Below are 19,492 nucleotides of genomic sequence, written 5' to 3'. Positions count from 1 at the left end.
CGCGGGCAACTGCTAGTATAAATAATAATTTTTAGCGTCGTCTATTGGTACATTTGATTTGTTTCTGATTGGCAGTTTATTTTATTGTATGGTGTACTTACAAGAGTTATAAACAAGTATATACTTTTCCGATCCCTTGCCAATTGAGCGAAGAGACTTAGTCAAAGTACTGTATATTTACCTACGATTTCCTTGTATAATAAACCTTTTCCCGGAAATTCCTTCATGAAAATGATTGCTAAAATTACATTTCTATGAAATGTACAATAAAATTGTATTTAATTTACGTATATATGTTCCAGAACTGGGAAAAACTTAATCTTTAGATAAATTGAAATTTCTTAACATTTTTCTAATTATTATCAGCTTCTAGGGCTTGTACATTTTCAACGATAATAACGGTATAGAGTGGGCAGAGGTCATAGTCATGTAAGATATGTTGTAACTATTGTTTATTTGTTTAGAGTATTTGGAAAACTATTGGTGGTAGTCTCCTTTATTGCGTGTGTGTTCTTTCTCAGCGATGGTGACAACGTTTTGATATCGTTGTTTCACAAAATGTCAAGCCCATTTTTGTTAGTGTCGAGCAGTATTAAAGTTATCCGCACAATTGCTACTCATGACCGGTCGGTGTTATCAGTGGAGTGATAGCAGCCCACGATGCCCGACCCCTGACCCCGAGTGTTTGCTCGGCATCATGCGAACAGATAGTGTGAGCGAGCTATAACACTCAAGGCCAGCTACAATAATGGTGAAAAAGTAGGATAGTGAAGTCTAAGTCTAGGACTAAGGTTTACCACATCTCGTTTAGCTGACACACTGTTTGTTTGTCAATACCGGCTAGTAGATGGTATCTTGACTTGTTGGGGAGGGAGATGAAGGCGGCATAGCCTTAATCTTTATTTTGGTTAAAAGGTTGAAGTCCAACACGATTGCTTTACAATAAACTAGTAAAACATTCGTATTTTACGCTCATATGTTCGTTCATGTATGGCTTCAACCGATTTATACTGAAAGTTTAGATTGAAAGTTGTGTGCGAATATAACTCTTTACTAATTCATCGAAAATGCCACTATGCAATGACAAAAGTTTTGGTGCACCGTTAGTTAAATTACAACATTTTTGGAGGTGCATGAATGTATACTACTTAAAAAAGAAATATTTAACTTTATTTGGTAAATATAAATACTAATTTAATTTGTAACGCTTGCAAATGAGCGTATTTATCTTAAATGCTTCAGTGAAATGAATTTCCTATCTACAGACAGTGATAGTTCTAGAGCAAAGTAGATGTTTAAGTGATAACCAATAACCGACCGGTACCTTATTTCAAGTTTTTTTTTGTTCAGAGAAAAAGATTCTATTAAGGCTTTAATGTTAGTAGTTCCTTGACAATTATAACAATTTTTAAGTTATTCGCTCTGAGAATAATTTTTTCTCCTTGAAGTCTCCTCACGGTTCTTAGTCTTGTTCATGAAGTGCATTCGAGCTGAAACAGGTATCTTATATAACAGTGCCGTCTCCTCGGTCTCACCATGTTATATAATTTGTAGATGTGTTTAGTTTGTATTCAACTCCTCGGGAGGACTGTCACCACGTATGCGTTGCGATCTCAAGTGCCACACGCTTGAAACTTATAAACGCAATAAATGTAATACGCAACAGAGATATAGTTGTCATTCAATGTAATGGGAAAGTAGATACAGCTCCGCATTGCGAAATATGTTCCACAATATTAAATTAGCTTCGATTTTGTCTATTCCTGGACTTTGCAATACTGTTCAAACAATTTTTAACAAGACTGTGATTATTGATTTTTTTCTTGTGACTTTAGATGGATAAGTCAGGGAACCACCCATGATCAGATGCGAATTATCAGTGCAGTGTCCATGTTTAGTAAAAATGGAAAAGGAGAAATGATCATTTTAATATATAGTAAAATTTATTACTTATAATTATTAAAAATTTCAGTTGTAGTTTTTTGCATCTCCGTGAAACCTTTTTAAGATTGTTAAGTATTATTAACGTAGATTTATTGGTATTTTTCCTCCGTGAGAAATATGTAAAAGCAATCAAGTATATAGAAGATTCGTTTTTTAACGTTTTTATAAGGTTTCTCAACCATAAAGTGTGTTTAATAATCATGTGATCAGTGTGTGATTACTGTGAGTGAAAGTAATTTAGAGATAAACATGGAATAACATATAAACCTGTCAAATTTTAGAGGTTCGAACATTTATAAAAAACTAAATGCTAAAAGTACGTCTGTTTAACACTGTTTCTATCTCTACGTAGTTTTCAAAGTTAACCAATGATGCAATTAAATAAAATCTTATGCAAATGTTAGAGATTTTAGTACTGACTTATTTCTGATCAACTACAGAAGTGTTAATAAATGTGATCTCTTTTACAGCTTGGTTTTTACATATTAGTTGTTGTAAATTGTTGGAGATTTTTCAGAGTTGTCTACAATGGAAAAATTTTAAAAATAAGTAAACGTTATGAAATATTATCAAATCAACACAAAATTTATTTGTCTTGCATAACTCAACAAAATAGAGGGGGCAGAACTGCGGCGTAGAAGTGGTAAAGAAAAGTGCCCCTTGCTCCATGGTATTGAACACCGAGTACCATGTGTGTGTCTGGCAGCCTTGACCAGGGAGGCCTGTCTGATCAGCGATCACGAGACGTCAGCCATAATACGATATTGTGATCGTTGAGTTGCGACATACCATCACGTGACCTGCCATTGTAACATGGCGGCAGTGATAACCTTCCTCCTCAGCCATCTTGTTCAGCTTTGCATCTGCTTTTTTCCGACGAGTTTGGTTTCCATTTTCATTTTAATGTTGCCTGACTTAATCATAGCCAAAGCTTTTCACGGTACTAAATAATTGTTTTCGGGAAAATGATCCATATTGAAAAATGCAGCAAAAAATCATTCTGAAAAATGCGGATTTCAAAATTCTGCTTATTTTTGTTCCATTTTATATATATATATATATATATATATATATATATATATATATATATATTTTTTTTTTTTTTCATATCTTTCGAATATGGGAAATTCGGGATTTGAAATGCTTCAAGAGCGTAATTCAAACTGCCTGTTAGAGTTCAAATATTAAATAAGTAAATATATATTTTGATTAGGGATGCATAATTTAAATCATTAAAGATTAATTGGGTTTCAATCTCTAACATTTTCATCTTGGTGCTTTAAAATGGTTCTCAGAATTTGACTCCAACACAACATAAAAAGTTGTATTTCCTCCACAGTTAAATTTAAAATAAATACTTTTAGACTGATTTAGACTTTATGAACAAAATTTAAATATACGTTTTTGACAAATGTATTTCATTTGTGTAGTTCCCATATCTCTTATGCCTTTTCTGTAGTTTTGCATAAAATTCCATTAAAAATATTGAAAGTCGCTTTGCCAGTACATGCGTAATGCGATTTAACATATAATTTTAAGACATAGATATTAATTATACAATTATTCGCCCAGTACAAGCAAGGGTATAATCACACCCAACAAACATTGTAAAAAATCAGTATTCTTAAACTACTAATCTAGAATGAATGTTATAATTAATATTTCGAATTTCAGGATTTTTAAATTTTATATTTCTGTGATAACCAACCACACACTTTGCACCACTTAACAAAATTATGGTACAATTATGGTACAATATGATTTAAAGAGTTTCTCACAAAAAACGGAAGTACAGATATGTCTGTAAATCTATTCTAGTTGCAGTTTTTGTAAATGTTGGTCATCGTTATTTAACGTGTATCAGCCCAGAGTACTGAACATATCTATAGGGCTACACTAGGCTGTTAAAGTGCGAAATAATTTATATAATAGCGAGTTTAAACAATTGATATACACCTAGTTTAATGATTTTGGCAAGCAGTTTTAAATGGTATTTTATTGAAGCTAAGCTGTACACCAAAGGAATGAATGAATGAAATGAGATGAATTCTGTAGAGGATTCGATGAAATGAGCTGGTGTCCACTCTCACGACATATAAATTGGCTGGAAAGTGGGAGTACACTCATTTTCCTTGAAAAGTAAATGTTTTGGTGAATGAAACTAAACTAACGTAATGCCATTACTATTCAGCGACCTTGATCACACGGCAAACAGTTAGTTCCTTCGCCGCCTCGTAAAATGTCGTATAATTCATTCTTGTGACGAACAACACCTAAATACATACTGTTCCTACGTCGTTATTATGAATGGGCGACAACAACAACGTATTTTATTAATGATAGGAAAACCTGGTGAATTTCGACATCTTTACGTCATCTTAGTTCTTAGGCTTACGTAGACAGCGTCATAACTACATCAAGTCTTCCAGTTTTCATTGCGTCGACATTATTACACTATTATCTCTCAGAATATTTCGTCCTCGCTGTGGGGAGCCACCTTCAGTCAGATATTCAATTGACTGAAAATGGATCTCCAAGCGAAATATTTCAAGAAGGTAATTAATTGTGTAAGCGGTAATGTTTCGAGACGGTGCGAACCTTAAAAGGGCTTGGATGTCACTTTTCGTCAGTCGTTAGCATCCGTGTCATTCTGAGTTTTATAATAAGAATATTAATTGGAGCGAACAAGTAAAGTTACAGTTATTGTAAAATACTATGTTCTATGTATTCCTAATTAAGTGATAGAGGACTTGGGCTCAACTCAGTTCGTACATGGTGGAGTGTTGTAGTCCAATGTGGTCGTGATTGGAGTCGAAGGGTACCCAAACATGACCTCCTCTCCTTTATGTTATTCAGCTATATCTTCCCTAGTTATTATATGATGTTTATTTGAAGTACGTGTTATTTTGGTCGAGAAATCACATTTTTGTATTTAGCAAGAGTTAGTTATTTGCACGTGGTTCACGAATCTGGTTAAAAGATAAAAGAGTATGTAGCCAATTTGTAAAAAACACCCATTCAGTAAAACCCGAGTTAAAATAGCGATCTATATCCTTTATTTCAACGATGACTTTGTTATTGGCTGCTCTATCTGCCACGAAAGCATACATTTGTGCCATAATGTTTGGCCGCAAGCTTTTGAAAGTTGTTTCATTTTAAAGTTACGGCTAACAGGCATTCAGATTTTTTTTCAAATTTTATAAAATTTGTTAAAAAATAACGTTATATTTAATTATATTTAGAGATTTTTTTACTAACGGTTATGTGAAAAGCTCAAAAATTTATCTTATAAAATTCTGAATATAAAAATAAAAAAAATTATTTACAGTTAAAAATTGTTCTGAAAGGCAAAACTTAAAACCGTCAATAATGTTAAACATTTGATTTCCACATTCTCTTGTTCTCCGACATAAAACCATAATCTACCTACACCAGTCTAAGAGCTGTTATTAGATAATTAAAAATCAAATTGCCAATTGGCTTTTTAAATCTTAAGATCATGTTAACAAGATTCATTTTATCTATAAAGTGTTTGAGGTTTATTAAAAATGTCGATTCTTTTACTATTTTACATGCTAATTTATTTAGGAATATTATTTCTTACAGACTCTCTGATTGTGTTAACTTTCGCCACTATTTAACTAAGAGTTAATGATCCTGTCGCATTGCATTAAAGTTTTAACTTCGATTATTTTGCCATTTCTGTGTTTGCAAAATTCTGTCACACAAGTTAAAAGTCAAAGTTCATGGTAGGTCAACAGTGGGTAGAACCAGCAGGCCTGACCTCTATACTCTCGCCTCGCCTATAAAACTACAAAAGTGTGTGTTATTGGTAGTGCTGTTTGCACATATGGTTCATTCGTTTGTTGGCAACTACGAAGAATATGTTGGGTGTAGTAAAAGTTTAATAGAAATTCAATATCATTGCGTTAAAGTTTCTTTTAACGATAACTCAGCTACGCTCGCATTCACAGTTCCAATAGAGTAAAATACTGTACAACTCTCCAATACGAGCGTACATTTAATAATCTAGTACCAAGTAACATCATATAGCTTGTTTAGTTCGTCAGAATTAAAAGTATTTGAGTCTATTTTAGTATGGTAAAGTACAATATGGCCGAAATTAGCATAATATATTCTTAAAACAAACGCCGAATGTTACAAATGGTGTTATAACAATGCAATGAAAATAGGGGCCTACCACTATTCCGTATTGTAGTAGTGTGAACTCTCTCCTCCATATTTATAACGTAGTTTTACCTTGTCACAATTAAATGTGTTATCAACAAGTCGTTCTGATCGAAGATTATATACAGACCTAATATAAAGTCGTTATAAACTGGTCAATTTCTTATTGCAGAATTTCTTTTAAGACGTGGTTAATGATATTTTTGTTATATGAAAAGCTACAAATCTATATTCGAAAAGAAAAATCATACACAGATAAGTGACTTATATGTCAACTTATCACATGACTTTTGGTCATGTAAATGTTCCAACCCCGGTCCAAAAGAGAAAGTACGTCAATGACACTTTGCGTGGGTAGAGTTGGGAGTTCACAGTTAGTTCCGTAAACAGACTCTCGCCATTGAGCAACAAAATATAATTATTTTAATTGTATCTTCGAAGATTGCGGATAAGTATTACGTAAGAATTAGTACAACGTTAGGTGACTTCTGAACCGACAGAATTACGAAATTCAAGTTTCTTGGAAAACAATACTTTGGATTTGTTTATTCATAATTGGATTTTTGCGAAATTGATTGAAGGGACGTTCGCTGGACACTCTCTGAAGTGCTTGTCGGCGTGGAGATAAATTAGTTCTTTGTCCGATGTACTCGTATCAGTTCTTCTCGGGGTCACTGTCTCGTGTCACATTCCTGTTCACTTTACAAGTGAGCTCTTTGTATACTTGGACGTATTTGTATAAATACACGTCTTTAATGGGTGCCCCTGATTTAGCACGCCTGAAAGAGGGTGCTACCTTGAGTAAGCATCCCTTTAGAGTTAGGGGGTCCTTATTCAGCGTCTTGACCGTGGCCACGTCCTAATTTAGCACTCCCTCGATTCTATTATTTGCAGTAGTTACGGGTTCGCTGCGCTCGCTTATTCCTCAAATATTGTAATAACGAGTAAATGGCCCGTTGGATGTTAGTGCCCAGTCGCCCTTCTTTTATTCCTTCAGTTAACAGGAAATATCCCGTGCCACATTGTCCAGAAATCCCGATTATGGGTACCCTAAATCATGGGTATTTATTGGTATAATGTTTAAATAATATCCATAATACACTAACTGAAGCACTATATATTTACTAAAAGTCAGATAGTACTATACATTGTCATTACGGTGTACAGTACACTATCTCTAGAAATCTTTGGAATTTTCCGTTTATTTTAAAATTCTGAGATCTATAAATATTTTCCATTTGTTTTCTCCATGAAAAGATGAGTTTGGCCTATCGCGAGCGTTTTAAAATAAAAAAATACCCACATTGGCCCAGCCTGTTCTATCCACTAATAACGTTTTATTTATATTTATTTAGATAAATTATTTATTAGCTTAGCCAAGTAAGCAGCACTGGCTAAAGTTGTATGTTTTTTACATTTAATGTGACCATGTATGCATTCTACAGCTAGCAACAATATGTAAACCACAACATATTATTTATGCCATTCCACTACAATAGACTCAATAAATTACTGACATAACGTCCTTATCATTTGCGGATCTATTTTCATCCACGAAAGTTTACCAGTTAACACAGTTTGTAGGTAACATAGAAGGATTGGCTGCTATGGCACAATATTACTTTTTGTGGAAACAGTTTTTCATATACGAATACTCCGTACTGCATGTATTAATGGTGAAATAGAAGCGGATTTGAATCTTCGAGAAAAAACTCCAAATTAGTTGTCACCAATTGTATCTCCATGACTGTAACTCCATGAACACGAAAGGCTGAGTAATCCTTGAATATTACCGAATTCAATCTAAAATAACACAATAACTAAAATGTTAGTACACCTTACAGACTGACCATTGCTTGTCAAAAATAGTTTATATCCTGCAAGTTCCTTTTAACATGTAAAGAATTATCCAGTTTTAAAGTTTTTTGCAAGCTATCAGAAGGATTACTTTCATATATATATCTAATTTAAAATGTTTTATTTTGGTATGCTTTCTGGTATTGAAAACATAGATGCAGCTAAACATTATCGTGCCAGTTAACTCGTTTTATTTGTTATAATATATTTAAAGATAAGAATTCCTAATATTCTTATAAAAAAGTCAATTAACCATAATGAACACAACTGAAATAAAAGTGTAAAATAAAGATATAAAATGGCTTTGGGTAATTGAAAGAAAAAAAGTTTAATAAATAAAAATAATATTTATAATTTAAATACATCTAACTACAGAAAAAGAATACAACGTCGTTTAAAGTTCAAACTTTAACCTCTTTGTCTTAGCAGGTAATATGAAAGTTGTAGATGTTTTATTTTTGTAGAAAATATCCGAAAACCGGTTATCTTTTGCAACATTGGTGTTAAACACTTTGTTTGCTATATTGAAACAGTAATGTATTTAGCCTTAAATATATGAAATAACTGAGAAATGTTGAAAACAGCGCATTGACCGTGTCCATGTGTTAACTGTTATACCCAACAGTAAACAAAATTTCCTCTTTTTCGTCAGGACAAACAATGATTGTACATGTGACGTAATTGTAGCAAACACGTTATTTCCCGAAACTCTGATCTTTATATAGGAAATTTCCTAAAGTAGGAAAGTTGAAAATTTTCTGAAACGCTTTAATTAATTATGAATTGTCATAAAAATAATATTTATAACATTTTTCAATGAAATATTCATAAAACAAGAGTCTAACCGTTGTATTCTGTAGTGCATTTTGTTTGTTGCGCAATGTATGCAAAGAAACCCAAACGTACTAATCACAATACTAAATTTTACACTCAAATATCCAAAACTTAAAATATTCATATAGGAATACAGTATTTATTATATCATCAGTTATTTGTATCTTAAAAAGTTACGACTAAACTGATTGGAATTAATTCTGTATCAATTTATTTTTTATTAATATTTTTCTACTTATTAATAACTTTTTATAAAAATTTAATCTAACACCATTTTGAAAGTAATAAAATATTATGGCTTCCTTTTTATCTACGAATAAAGTTGTAATGAGTAAAATAAACAGGAGCCAAACGATCAAGCTATGACGTATTGCAGTTAAATTTGTTTCTTCCGATGTCCTGAATAATGTTCCGAAGGTGTTAAAATTTGGCATCTGATTAAAATTGTTATTGTATTAATGTACTATGATCGAATACAATTTTTCTATTTATACACCATTATTCAGCTTCTTTAGGATAAAAACATGTCAAAATAGCTCTCTAGTCTACTTTATGTGTACACATTATTAATCGGACAGAAAAATAATACTTACTTCGAAGTTCTGTATTCTGTATTTAGATATTATAATTCTAATAGACAGTAGTATTTTTTATAAACAGTGAATTGGAAGTAACTTTATTTACCTATCAATAAAATCTGTATTTATTCGCATTTACTTGAAATTAAATTCTCTTAAATTTTATCTTCCGGTGAAATGATGAATAAATCACAGTGAAGTGTTTCTAAAAGTACCACAGAATTGTTAAGAAATTGCGGCCGTTAAATAGTATGACAGAGCACACACAATGATGTGTGTGCTCTGCGTTCTTACTCCTAAAATACAAGATTAAGGATTTTAATATCGATGAAGTGAGCAGATGCGAATCTATGAAACGTCGTGTTTGTATTTTATAACAACTAACACAATACTACATTGAATAGCTGTAATACTTCCGGTACTGCTTCAAAATATCACTTGTCAATAATTAACTTCTAAAAACTTGACTAACACACGATTAGTTTTTAAATGTCAAATATTCCGATCAATACTAATTTATATGTTATGTTTGTTAAGATATATATTTTTTTTATATTACATTTTCGAAACTGAACAGTTAATATGACAACAATTTATTACAAAAGTACTGGAAAAATCGAAACAATTTGTGTTGATGTGCTATGTAACATTTACCGTTACCACTGTGTGAATATCATTACTCAATTTGTTGGGTAATGAAACCTATGCCTGTGGCCAGAGTCGATGTAAAGTGGGCTAAGGTTGGAGGGCAAGAGTTATCAAGGGCTGCAGAAAAAGCGTCAAGTGATAACACAGATCGACCACGTGGTTGTTGGCCGCTTGACGCGTACCCCTGAGCTACGAGCGGACAGTAACACTGGCAGCAAACAGCTTTTACGCTGGTTCGCTTGTTATTGTTACGTACTTGTTAGCTTGTTTACGTCACTTTATTTACAATCTGTGGAAAATCACTGATTTGTGTATATTTACGCCAATTGTAATGCAATAAGAATCGTACCATAATAAGCTAAATGTTCTAATGTTCATGACGTAGTAATTATCATGAAATTTGCGCACGTATTAATATAATATTGTTTAAATATATCAAGTATTAATATAATATTGTTTAAATATATCAAGTATTAATATAATATTGTTTAAATGCCCTAAAATAAAGCTTTGGTTCAGTTGTGAAGACGCAATTTTAAACTTCACCTAACAGTGTTATCAAAAATTATTGGAAGCCAATAAATTTCCATTTTTTAGAAACACAAACATTCTTAATCGAAACGCCTTATTAGAAATCTGGTCATACATCAGATTTGAAAATTTAAACAAGTTTTGATTCGTATCAATTTTCACTTTAGAACTTTACATTTTCACACTATACTGTTTATTTCTAACTTTCTCATATTTACTATTGAGGAATATTCTGCTACATCTATGTAGAAAAAAAGGAGTCTCTCTTATTACGGGATGAGTCTTTTAACATTGATCAGCTGTTCTTATACAGGTCAGCTGTGTTTGACATTTTATACTGTTGTCACAGTTCTTAATTCAAATTCGAGAAAAGCATGTTAGTACAATTTTATGATGAAATACTACAAAACATTGCTTTCCATACAAAGGTAGGAAGGACATTTTGCCGTGATTGTGGTAAGTTAGTCGTGACTGTTTGCGAGACGTTCAGAATAGATTGCTTATTTTATAGACATATTCGATTTATATTAGTACACGTCATTCCCGCAGAGAAATAATTTAGTTCACCAAACCAGTATTTTTATGGAGGAATTGAATGTAACACTACTACAAATTTTTTCTGTAAGTTGAAAAATAATTCAATGATTTAACTATTAAACAGTAGACTACAATAATTGATAGAATTTTGAAGAGTTTAGTATTTATTAGATGTCACTGCATCAGTTTATTTTAGTATTGTAATGTAGCCATTAGTATTGTATTCTTGATGTATTGTAACTATTCCACAGATCCTCGGCTTAAACAAACATTTACTCGAGTATGGTAATGGTTCGAAATATATCTAGGGATTTGAGCTTTCGACACTAACTTTTCAATGTTTAATCTCATTTAATTGACTAGTCAATTTAAAAGTAGAAAAAAAGTCTAACACATAGATTGTTTAACCCATAAAAATACAAGAATTATAGAACATTAAGATTACCAACTACTTTGTGGAAGCCCCTTGCTGCCCCATTACTGAAGGGATGGGCCGATTAGCGCATGTTTGTTAAGGCGCATGCCGCTGTCAACGCACTAAAAAAGAGTTATAACATAGTATAGTCTCATTTAAATAACATACCTTACATTTTGATGACAACCTCAAATTGTTGAAATATCTCATTAAATCGTCTCATTGTTGAGAGCAGAAGTCGCCAATCAGCAACATTCCTCGTGCCAGTGGATGTGCGTGTGAAAGTGTATCCGCCGCCACGCCACTCCGGGCTATTTCGGTCGCAAGCTTATCGAAGTGACAATACACGGTGAAGTGCAAGCGGACATACCTGGTATGTGTTGGCTGGGTCTCGACCAAGGCCGCTCCGCACCGGATTTAGAATGGACCGAGCCTAGTGAGTGTGACCCGGCTATCTGCGGCTGGTAAACAGTCATTAGTATACATTCATTGTGATACAGCCTCTGTGGAAACGTACAGTTAGACAAATTGACTAAGTATTATATTTTGTCGTTACACCGTGTGCGGACAAATATTTTGAACGAACAGTTCGTTGACACATTTAACAATAATTTTAATTTTGAAGAAAGAGAATACATTCTATCAAAATTTGCAACCAGAAAAAATTGTGTACTGTCAAAACTCAATTCAACTTAAGATATAATGTATTTTTACTGAGTTATGTTCAACTAGAGCCTCTGTTTTGTGTGGTTTAGATGTACAACTGAGCCTGGTAATTAATTTCCTGACTACTTTTTAAGCTGATCACTTCCATAGGGGGTACTCTAGCACTCGGAACGCTTCAGCGCTTAAGAGAAATTAGTGTATCTAATTCATTTACAAAATAATTTTGTACTGTGTTCAACCTGTTAGAAATAAATTTTGTTTTTACGCTCGTTCTCTTTCGAAAGAGGCATTGTTTTACACACATTTATCGTTTCAAATCCATTAAAAATTAGGAAGAATAAACTAGTTACTAATCTAAAGCGAAACAACTTGTGTGATATCGTCGCATCGTAAAAGCCGTCTATGTGTCTTAAGGGATGATCCGAAAACTTTCGCGGTATGATTGTGACCATCGATGTATCGGTTATAGTGACTGATATGAAGATCCGATGTGCTCACGCTAAAATATTTCAATTTAGTTTGAACAAGTGAAAGTTATATGGCAGTGAAAATTAAGTTGAAAATTGTATAAAAAAAATATAAAAATATCACACATGTACTAAGTTTATGGAAATGGCCTTTATCAATGCGTAGTATCAAAAATACATAACTGTAAATCCAATATTTTTTCAGCCTTGTTACTTTCTGAAGAGAACATAAAATGGACTTGTTTAATGCAGGTGACGTGCTACAATTCGATAAAGTATTGTTAAAAAAGTACAACGTATTTTATAACGGATAAACAAAATAAAACTTCGGCCTCTTTGTATAACACACTGCGAAGTGAATAAGTAAGTCACCAACGAACGTTTAGGAGATGAGACTTACACCTTTACGCTGCTATTTTCGAAAATCTTTTAAGTAGAAATTAAAAAAAAAATTAAACAACAATTAAAAGAAATTAATTAACCAGATAAATATGATGAGTTACAGTAGATTTTCTAACGCTACTATTTTATGGTCCTCGCTCGAAGGTATTAAGATTTCCGTTGTGGGCGTAATAATATTGATAGTACTTTGCTTATTACTTGTTACGTAATAGTTATTTTTGTTTGTAAGAGAACGGTGTTGGTGAGTTTTCCACACAAAGTAGTACCTATTGCCGTTATCAGCCACGACTCTAACAGTTCAATAAGCGGAGTCAAAGTGCATAAACTTTGGTTACATCGCACTAGGGCAGGCAGACTGTACTCGCTTGCCTACGACTTCCCCAGTGGAGGCGGACTTGGACCACCCGCGTCAGTCCTCAGTTCGCGGTAGATGTTGGCTATTATCTAACTCGAGGCCACTAGATAACGTTTATTGAGTTCATGTGCACATGAAACCACTTACCGAAACTCAACCTAATTTATTCAATCAAAGCCAATACTTTATGGTTTGTTTTTTACTAGTTTGTTTCTCGTTCTGGTACAATCTTACTCTCTTGCTTGCCTCATTTGGAAATGTTAGTGTGCGTTTGGTTTGCATTTGTTACAAGGCTCTACGTAGGAAATCGTATGTAGAGGAACCTGAAAATTTAATTGATAGTCACCGTATAAGTTTTTAAGCACAAAGAGACTATTTACATTTTGAAATGTAAAAAGTACACTAATTTTAGAAAATACTGAAACAAATTAAATGGGATTACTTCATCTTTGTTGATTTAGAAACGGCTATGACCTCCGATTTTATGGCTTACTGTCCTTTGAACATTTACAGCTACTGAAATATTTGAATTATCCAGGCCGTTACATTGTGCATAGACACTCATGTTACATAATGGTGCTCACTGAGAAAGGACTTTGCTCTCTCACTTCTCGACTCCCCAACCCTCCCTGATCTAGACATTGGTCCCATATAAACAGGGTACCATCCAATGATGGGTACCACTTATTTCGGAATGCTTAGGATTAGATTAAAAGAGAAGCGTCTTACGTTATTACAAGGAAATTCATGTAAAAAGTGATAGCTGGATTTAAAGAAAACAGCCCTTTAGAAAATTAACCATATTAGCATCTCTGAAAGATACTGTCAAGAAGATACTAATGATATAATAATTATCTTGTGTTTTCGGTTTTTTCTGTTCCTTAACAAATTTCAAAGATGTGCCCAAGAGAGAGAGAGAGAGAGAGATTTGAAGAAGAATGTTTGCAAGACAGACGGAACATGCCGCACTGCTGGCCGCTGGATTGCCATAATGCCATTGTCACAGGTTTGGGTATTGTACTCAATATACCTGGAAGTAAAGAAACGTCACAGTTAGTCACACACTAACGACCGCCAGGTCAACTTAGAATTTTAATCCTTTACTGGAATTCAGAAATAGCCCTTTGTGGAACGTTGTCTCTGTGAAAATCCCATTCTTCAAGTTGTGTGCATTGTCATCGAAACTTAACAATGTCATATTCTTCTCTTCTTAACAACAAAAATGCGCCGTGGTTCATTTTTCTCGTGTCTTTCCACCCAATGATGTGACAGATGTTTTGTAATGAAATATAATAAACACTGAAAAATGAGGATCACACGCCGAGAAATGATTCACCAGGTTAAAAAATTATAAAGTATTATTCGCCCATATATTGCTTTGTTCATCACTCTCTTTATGTTTTCATAAACAATTTCATAACTAAACAGTGAGTGAATAACAGCGTTCTAATTTTATATGTATATTTGTCATCTAGTAAATCTTGTATCGTTGTTATTGCATGACAGTCGGTGTAATAGCAGCAAATATCAAGTAATAAAAAGTAAACAATTTGGCACTTTCTGCGTGGCGGATACTATAGACAAATGGGCAAGTTGGCAGCTGTCACCGATATTTACAACGAAGTGTGAAGCATGGGATTCTTGTTTATTTAAACAGTAATAAAACATTTTTATGAATTACTTTATGATCGATGTAACATACAAAACGATTTTTCGTTAGAAAGTTTTGTGACTTTTAACTTAAATAACAGTTTTGCGCGCGGAGTTTTGATTCAGATGTTTTGAAGCACTACACACCGTTAAATAATTGTACATGGGATAGGAGAAATACATATAAAAATGAGTGCAAATTAAAAAATGAGGAAAGTTCAAATAATTGATAATTGATTCATTAACCAATCACCTCCTACTGTATGTTATTTACTTTATTTTAAATTACGTCAAATTTATGATAATTAATCATGATCGTGTTGTGTCGTAATCTAAACACCACACACCAGTTCTAATATGAGGAAATGCCCTTACAGATCTTTGTGTTGTAATTGGATATCGCAATTTGCAACCTTATAATCAGGCGATGGCCCGAGTGTGCAAATTACAACGTGCAAGTCAAACGTGTTTCTTGGACGCGCTGTCCAATCAACCTGTTAACCAAACAATCAATTTCTATCACAAATCTACACTCCAATAGTAGTTTTGTTATGTTTACTGTCATGTTTATCTTCCCTTATTGATTGTTAATTGTTTCAAAATAAGTAAATTTTATATCTTCATTGTATTGCATGAAATGACGATTGGTAGATCACTTGGGAATATCGAGTTATCTCAAGATCGTTGAGCGACCTCGAGATTGCCTGCAATATGATCGAAATAGCCCCATACATTGGCTGATATTCAGGTAATTTGGTCGTCAGCAATCAGATTGTTAATCGACGAGTAACCGCGACGCCTAATGCATGGATGGGTAGCTTGAGGTTGACCAATGGTGTCACCACACAGTCTACAGACCTGTGTGATAAGGTGGCTCCGTGTTCACCGGCACTATAACAGAGGAAAGTGCTTTGTCAGCTGGACTCGCGTCTAGCCGCTTCACATCAACCCACGATGTTCCTCAAACCAAAACTATCTTGACCAGGACGATCCTACCATTACAGTATATAGTATATCATTACAAACAGATTCATTGCCTTACATTTCAGGTAAGATTCTCCAAAATAGTAGTTAATATGTTACAGGTATTCCCACTCCAACAAGAATATATCTGACTCTCCACATCTGGCAAGTCATGCTTGAGAAGTAGTAAAATGCTAAGGATGACAATGCAAGTTTTTATTCTGCTAACTGTTAAGACTAATCTTCCTTTTTCACTCTCAACAAGCAATAATAAGGGAATACGGTTGATGTTCTACTCTACATTTACTGTCATTATGTTTCTGAACAGCGAAACAACACTCCTGACCGGTTTTACATATTAATCACTCTGTCGATCACACGCAACTGGTGGAATGGATTTAGCCCAACCGGCAGATTGTGGCAAACATCGCAATACACTGGTATCAGTATAGGGACTGTTTTTGTTTGCATTACCAAGAGGTTGTGTTACTTCGGCGAACTCAGTTATCCTTATATACATTGAGTTATGTTTGCAATATCATCGTAGTTAGTAATTGTAATGGACGTTCCCTAATTGTAAGCATTCGTTTTAATAAAGTATTATCGTATACTTTTTATCGAGTTGACCCCTCTATTAGTGTACTGTTGTTCGAAAGATGTGTACAATATGATTTCCGACTGACTGGGTTTCTACGAAAATTACTGGTTTTTTGGACACGTCGCATATGTCAAAATATTGTCTATTCGAAATGTGGTTTGTCCGATACTTAAGTACCCAATGAAAACTACGGGAAAAATGAATATATACACTCATCTTCCTTCAACATACTGTTATCTGTATAGTAAGTATCGTTATCATTAATCTGATTTAGCTTAATTAAAGTACTATTAATTATAAATTATGTTTTTAAAGCCTAAACATATCTTGGCAATCATAACTACATTAATTTCTTTACGTTCAAGAATGTTATCAAAATATATGTGTTTGTTACGTGTTTTATGTATTATTTTTTAAACCACTTTGCACATTCAAGGATTTTGTAAACATGAGATAAATTCTTTACAGGACTTAAATGAGTGTAGGTGATTGTCTCCTCTCCCCTACGCACACAATAAAGTTCTCACTTGTCTTAACAAATTCCAACGAAGTAATGAAAATAAGTAAACTTTATCTCACTTTATCTTACTACAAGTGGTCCTAAATATATTGAGATTTATTATTTATAAACAAAGAAGGTCTGGAGTTTTTAGAAACTAAATTTCGTTTAATGTAGTATTAAAGTTAGTTTTACATTAGTTGGTTTAAAAGTATAATCAACTTCATTTATTGTATTATGTTGTACTAATTTCAAAGGATGTAGATTATATGCTATCAAAACAAAGAAAGATAATGTAATGCACTTTATTAGAGTATAAGCAATTATATTACATGTAGGTCTAACGGGAGCGGTTATCAGTATAGTCCCCCATAATTGATGGGCAGCAACATTTTCCTATTTACAGAGCCGCAATTATATTCCCTTATTATTCTCCCGCCATTTTTAGACACACGTTATTCAGCTACGGCACCACCGATTTAGTAACACAGTTTGTATGTACAATTTTCATGTAAGGACTGTCAAAAGTTATACAAGTCGTAAGTAAATAAAGTGGACTGGTTTCACCATCCCTTGAACGTCAACTTGGGCCGCTTGCATATTCTCGTACAATGGAGTTCAAATAGTGATTCAGTTTGTGTGTGACCTGTGCCAGATCGATGATAAGTAGAAATAACAATTACCTCTCAAATTCGATTGCCAAAAGGTGGTGGAATTAAGGGAGAACAAAAGGCGTCGAATAACCCATTTTATATGTCATATCGCGTTACACTAATAGGTTACTTTTCTAAGTTCCCGGTGATGGACCAAAATAATGTTCTGCGACGGTATGGGTGTTGCCACTTCCAATCAAGAAATCATTAGTACAAGTCAAGCTCTATGATTGCAAAACATTATTCTACTTCCTATGACTCCTTGGAGCATCACCTGGAGTTACACGTGAATGTGCAGAGACTCGAAGTTATCACTGTACAGAGATAATGGCTCTGAGGTGTACACCTCGGCGGAAATTTCATTGTTAAAACTCATGTGTGAAGCACTTTTAAAAATAGATTAAATTGTCAACAATATTTGTATTTATCAAAATACTTGACATTTCAAATCACGAATAATTTTCCTGGTGAGCCGGTTGTTAGCGATTCACAAGAGTGTTTTTGTTTGAATAGTTTGTTAAACAATTTTGTGCAATGCAATGCCATCTTTTGATAACGGTGGACGCCAAGACAGTATCCATGAACAAAAGAAATAAACTGATGCAACGGAGTGTTAAAGGAATGTAACGAAAGCAAATGGCAACTTTATTACCGTATGACTTTGTGGCTCCGAAATCAATTGCATTTTTCCTTGAACAAAGAGGAACATCTATAATTCTTTAGAACATTTTCTATCAAGAGGGTCTTTAATAATGAGACAATATCAAAGTAACTAATTACTAGTTGTATACGCGTGTTTTGGAAAATAAAATGTGAACATCATAAGAGTAGAGTCTAAAATAAATGTTTAATTTCATTTTCGAGTTCAAGGTTTTATAATTTTACCACCCATTTTAAAATTGTCATAATACAATATTTGAGCTTTGGCGAATTGAACTTATTAAAAAACTATTTTGATCTCAAATGATTTTCGTTAATTTTGATAGTCCATAACCTTTATAGATCTATTTTTATTTTTGTTTTGAAAACTTAAATAATTTATAGAATGAATCGTATACGGAATGAGCTTATAAATACGTTATACAATACAATAACTTAAGTATTTTGTGAGCATTAAACGAAATTGTATATCTCTTAAATTATTGGAAGTTTTAAATGCCTCGTGTTCATTCATAATATAAATATAAAAAGAAATCCCGAGAATAATATCAAATTATACGAGCTCTCTCAGACTGAATTGAGCTGCAACTGTGTCAATTGTCTTGTTTATTAAAATTGTCAAGCGATACGATAATCGAATTTAGACAATTAATTGAGCGTGAACTGATTGACCTCAGATTGTGTGTATTGTGATATTTGCATCAGATAAGTTGTTTGTTACCGTTACGTAAGCTAAATGTAACTCTAGGCTTGTTTATAGAATTTCGTACGGAAGTTAATTAATTTTCACTGCATATAATCTGACCACATTAAATTTGAGGTGGTGTCAATTTACTCTATGGTTGTCAAAAAATAATTTTCAGGGTAATAAAAAGTCCCAGACACACTGAATATTTTATAATGGTTAATATTATACAAGCGGAATATGCACAACAGCATAGTGCTACAAAATTCGATTTTAGCCCAATAATGATTGTAGTAACTGGAAGGTCTCAAGAGAAATCGGTGGAAAATATTAGCATAGGCCAAATTATACATTCTTTAAAA

General features: G+C 33.3%; 1 protein-coding gene and 1 long non-coding RNA gene across 2 annotated transcripts in view; one reads left to right on the top strand and one right to left on the bottom strand.

Annotated features, from left to right (window-relative positions):
* LOC124364507 overlaps positions 1–11,926 on the bottom strand; it is a 39,585-nt gene extending 27,659 nt beyond the window's left edge. Inside the window, exon 1 of the long non-coding RNA XR_006922620.1 lies at positions 11,701–11,926. This is a non-coding gene — a long non-coding RNA (uncharacterized LOC124364507). The remainder of the gene's footprint in view (positions 1–11,700) is intronic.
* The window catches only part of LOC124364488 (calcium-binding mitochondrial carrier protein SCaMC-2-A), a 104,270-nt gene that overhangs the window by 58,990 nt on the left and 25,788 nt on the right, over positions 1–19,492 (top strand). The window lies entirely within an intron of this gene.

This window comes from Homalodisca vitripennis, chromosome 1 (assembly GCF_021130785.1).
Source record: "Homalodisca vitripennis isolate AUS2020 chromosome 1, UT_GWSS_2.1, whole genome shotgun sequence".
Taxonomy (NCBI): Eukaryota; Metazoa; Arthropoda; class Insecta; order Hemiptera; family Cicadellidae; genus Homalodisca; species Homalodisca vitripennis.
Note: the sequence above shows the minus strand (reverse complement) of the source record. Positions and strands in the feature narration are given on the sequence as shown.